The 4,869-nt window shown below is 45.2% G+C and overlaps 1 protein-coding gene across 2 annotated transcripts in view; it reads right to left on the minus strand.

Annotated features, from left to right (window-relative positions):
• ASUN (asunder spermatogenesis regulator) overlaps positions 1 to 919 on the minus strand; it is a 50,841-nt gene extending 49,922 nt beyond the window's left edge. The window contains exon 1 of one of the 2 annotated variants that reach the window (XM_006866957.1): positions 714 to 919. The gene's annotated coding sequence lies outside the window, so the exon portion shown is untranslated. The remainder of the gene's footprint in view (positions 1 to 713) is intronic. The other variant, XM_006866958.1, reaches the window with a different exon arrangement.
• Positions 920 to 4,869: the final 3,950 nt, after the last annotated feature.

Consider the following 4,869-nt stretch of genomic DNA (forward strand, 5'->3'; position numbering starts at 1 on the left):
GGAACAGCTGGTAGTTTCGAACTGCTGACCTTGAGATTTGCAGCCCGATTCGTAACCACTACGCTATACAATCACATATTTCCCCTGAAACTAACGCAAATCAGCATTTTGAAGCTTCTCTCCTGTGGCGCTGCAGGAAAAGAACTGGACAGGATTGCAAACCGTAGGGTCGGCAGTTCAAACCCACCAGCCACTCCTTGGAAACCCTATACAGGGTCATTGTGTGTTGGAACTGAGTCAATGGCACTCAACAACTCCTTCAGAAAATGGTTTCAAGGCTTCTGAGAAAGGATTGGGGGGAGGAGGATTGGTAAATAGTAAGTAAGTGACAACAAAAGAAAAAGTCCAAAACATAACAACTGCGTATCAGTTTTTCATATTACGATAAGGACCTAACTCACACATTCCCCTTAATAGGAAAAGTTCATTACTCCCATCGAATCGATGGGAAGGAGCTTTTAAAACTCTTTCTTAAAAAAGTGCATATGGAATTCCCTTGCTTCGCTAATAAAATCTTATATTGTATACATAATTCACATCCGAAAATACATGGTAAGCAGCTGAATACAGCTATTTTCATCTCCTGCTTTCCACACATCTCTCCTTCATGCAAACTCTTGAAAAATCTTCTAGACACATTTTGCTGTGGTAGAGGAGGTTAAAAGGGACAAGGTGAGTGGATAGGGAAGACCTCAGGATCGAGGTTTGCTTACTTTCTCGTGCCTGGTCCTGCAGTGAAAACGAACAGAGGCAATGGGCCACAACCTCTCTGGAAAAGGCTGCTGGCAGTGTGGGGAGGGTCAGCGTTCAATCAGAAGTGTCTGGTGCCAAAGACAGGGAACTACGTTTTCCCGGCTCATCTCGCAGCACGCCGAACCTCCCTAAGCTTCCTAAAAGCCTAAACGCGCGCCTGCGCATGAAGACAGAAATGCTCGGCCTCGCGCGTGCGCAAAGTGGTTTTCAACGACCCAGCCGAGCTTCGTTTCCCGCTAGGTGGACCAGAAACCCAGGTTGCTGTGTAGGAAGAAGGTGGGGATAGGAGGGGAAATGCTTTGGACCATCAAGGTTTTCTTCTCGTTAATTCTCCCACTACCTATCCATAAAAATGAGCCAGGGGGCTTGAAAGCCACTCCACAATAGACAAATATCAGCCACAGCACTCGCTAAAGCAGCCACAGCACACTAAACGCAGGATCCTCCCATAATCCTCCGTCTCTTCACCCAGACTAGCGTCCCTAAGAAAAGCTCGCGGGACTTTACGAGAGGACGAGCGAATGCCTGGGAGTGGATAAATAGGGAGGGACGTCGAAAGGACCCGCCCCAAGCGCAAGTTGGCGAGAAACGGCGAACAGATCTTTGTGAGTCTATCCTACTGTAACCCGAAGGAGGAAATCTCGCGATGTTGGGGTGCTCACGGAGCGCTTATCGGAGACAGTCTGCGGAGGTTTCCTGGGGTCAATAATGATGGGGTTCGCCTCATCCCCCTCAGCCGCTACCTCTCCACTAACTCTATCCGGGTCTGCGTCTGCTTGCTGGAGAAGCTGAACAGGTGCTCGTGGGTCTCTTCCCTGTAGGTGGTCCCATTGGCCGAGACCTTGAGTTCTTAATTCTCATAGCTGACGGCTGCGAGGAATTGAGACTGGAGTAAGTGGGATAAATTTAGGTACGGGAGCAGGCGTAGGCGAGTCGGTAGTTTCTTCCCGGGGTGGCGCCGGGGCTCTGCACCTCTCAACTATCGGCCACCTGGCCTCTGCTGCCTCCGTCCCTCCGCAGCTCCCCACTTCTCGGAGCCGGATTTCCTCTCCCCGTCCTCAGCTTTGAGCTCCTCTTGCCGGAACTGAGATGCGGAGAGAGTTTCATGAAAAGTCTTAGCCCCTAATCCTGTGAACACCCCTTACGAATCTTTTTTGTTTTCTTTTCCTCTTGGGAGCTCACCATTTTCAGGGGGACGGAAGGATGGGAGTGAAGGGACGAGGGACCCTTGCGTGTTAGTATTTGTAGTATTTGAGAGGGATAACCTCTTCCTCTTTCTTAAAAGCATCTTCCAATGGGTATTACTTTGTTTACGGATAATCTTACCCTCTTTCTTGAAACCATCTTCCAAGGGATACTACTTATCTCCTGTTTGTCTTCCTCCTCTCTTCTGTTTCCCTTTATCCATTCTGTTGTCCAAACCAGTAACCCAGAAGCTATCCTTGGCACTTTTTTCCCCCACTCACATTACCTTATGTTCTGTCTTCTTTCACCAGAATTATTACACTTTCCACCCAGCTGGTTCCCCACCATCTTCCTTTCCTTCTAATGTCCTTCTTCCATAGAACTACCTAGCTGGAATACTAATCTTTTTGTTTCGCTCCTTGGCTGAAACTCTTTCAGTGTAACCGTACAAATTGTGAAGCGTATCATTTACTACCTTTTATAATGTGTTCCAGCCTCTTTTACCTGTTTAGTCTCATACGGCTTCTCCTTAACATCCAGCCATCCCAGACTGCAGTTGTTTCTCCAAATATACCATGCTCTTGCACAACTCTATGCCTTTGTAGGTGCCCGTACATCTGTCTACAAAGCTTTCTCTTCCTTCTCTGCTTACCCTATTAAGACCAATTCGTAGCCACTGTTTTCTCAGACTCCCCCAGATGACACTGATAATACAAAGCCCATGAAACATAGTTATGCAGTATTTATTAGGTTGTATCATTTGTTCATGTATCTGTCTCTTCTACCTATTGGAACTTGAGGCTAGAATCATGGCTTATTCATGATTGTAACAAAACCTGGACCAGTTGTTGGCACACAGCAGACATTTATATGTGTATGGTGGTGGTGGTGGTTATGTGCCATGGAGTCGATTCCGACTCATAGCGACCCTGTACAGGGTTTCCGAGGCTGTAAATCTTTACGGGAACAGAAAGCCTCATCTTTCTCCCAGGGAACATCTGGTAGTTTCGAACTGCTGACCTTAAGGTTCGCAGCCCGATTGGTAACCACTGCGCTACCAGAGTTACTTTTATATGTGTTGTTGTTAAGTGCCATCAAGTCGATTCCGACCCATAGCAACCCTGTATAGGGTTTCCGAGGAGCAGCTGGTGAGCTTGAACCGCACACCTTGCGGGTTAAACGGCTTTGCAGTCTGGCGCATGAACCCACAGCGCCACACCAGGACTCCTTTATATGTGTATACAATTTAAAATATAATGTCCGTAAAGAATTTACCCTGGGAGTCCTTGTTAGGTGGCGCTGAGTGGGTTCCAACCCATAACGAGCCTGCATCGGGTTTCCCAGGGGTGGTTGGTGATATTGAAACACCCACCTTGTGGTTTAAACTTAGCTTATGTTCCAGCACGTTAACCCGCCATGCCATACTAAAACTCCTTGTTGTTAAGTGCCATAGAATCGTTCCAAACCCGTTATAGGGTTTCCAAAGAACAGCTGGTGAGCTTGAACCACCAACCTTGCAGCTCAAATGACTTTGCAGTCTAATGCATCAACCCACAGTGCAGAGCTAGAAGGAACTTTGCGTATTAGCTTAAAGGCTTCAAGTTTTTTTGAGGATGAAGAAACCTGCACCCATAATAACACAAGTAATTTTACTTTTAATATTTGCTTATTAAGGAGCTCTGGTAACGTAGTGGTTACGGAATCGGCCTGCGAACCTCAGGGTCAGCAGTTCGAAACTACCAGCTGTTCCGCGGGAGAAAGATGAGGCGTTCTGCTCTCGTAAAGATTTACAGCCTCGGAAACCCTGTACCACGTCGCTATGAGTCGGAACCGACGTCACGGCACATAACAACAACAACAATGCAAGTATCTGAAAAATGGTTGTTGTTAAGTGCCATTGAGTCAGTTCCAACCCATCACATTGGTGGTGGTTATTTGCTATGGAATCAGTTCCAATTCAGTGACCCTGCGTTCCGGGGCTGTAAATCTTTACGGGAGCAGAAAGCCTCATCTTTCTCTCGTAGAACCGCTGGTAGTTTTGAACTGCTGACCGTGAGCTTAACAGCCCAACAGAAAATGGTAGGGAATGTATAGTTGAAAACTGGAGAAGATATTTTAGACTATGGACAGTGCTTGGTGAATGTGCATTCATGTACCTTTAATGATTCCTTGGCTCATAAAGCTGATGTAGTTTGAGTTAGTTCCTTCCTGAGTTGTCATACCTGTTTGAACACACTCCTATGTATATATTTAGCCACAAGTTTAAGGGAGCATGTATAATTTTTTTTTTTTTTTTTTAATCCTCTGGTGCCCTTTCTTCCACATTTTTTTCTTCCAACTTTAAAAACCCACTTTATTAGTAAAGCTGCAAATGTGTTCATTTCACCATTTTCAAGGAGAGTGAAAATTCTCTGGTTTCAAATACATGCAGTGGTATTATCTGTATACAGTGCTTGCTTTTTATAAATAGTTTACATGCATATTTTAATCTCTTTAGATTTTAAGTTGCTATAAAATCAGTGGAGCCCTGGTGACATAATGGGTTATACATGTGGCTGCTAACCTCAAGGTTCCTGCTCCTTTGTGGGAGAAAGAGATTTTCTGCTCTCATACCGATTTCTAGCCTTGGAAGCCTTACCAAGGGTCGCTATGAGTTGGAACCAACTCAGTTGGCAGTGCGTATAAAAGCTGTGGATAAAAGAAAATGTGACTTGAATTTTTTTAAATTTTTCTTAACCAAAATATAAAATTAAGCAGCTGGCAGTTGCTGTCTTGTGTGGGTGGTGGTTTCTCCTTTATCATCAGCAGAATGTTCTGCCAGGAATCCTACTGCTTGGGTTGTAAATTAGGCAAGAATATAGCCAATGCAGCAAAAACAAGAGCCCTTCTTTAATTAAAAAATAAAACAACTTATAAATTGAGTCTCTTTAT

Source organism: Chrysochloris asiatica, unplaced genomic scaffold, assembly GCF_000296735.1.
Source record: "Chrysochloris asiatica unplaced genomic scaffold, ChrAsi1.0 scaffold00098, whole genome shotgun sequence".
NCBI lineage: Eukaryota > Metazoa > Chordata > Mammalia > Afrosoricida > Chrysochloridae > Chrysochloris > Chrysochloris asiatica.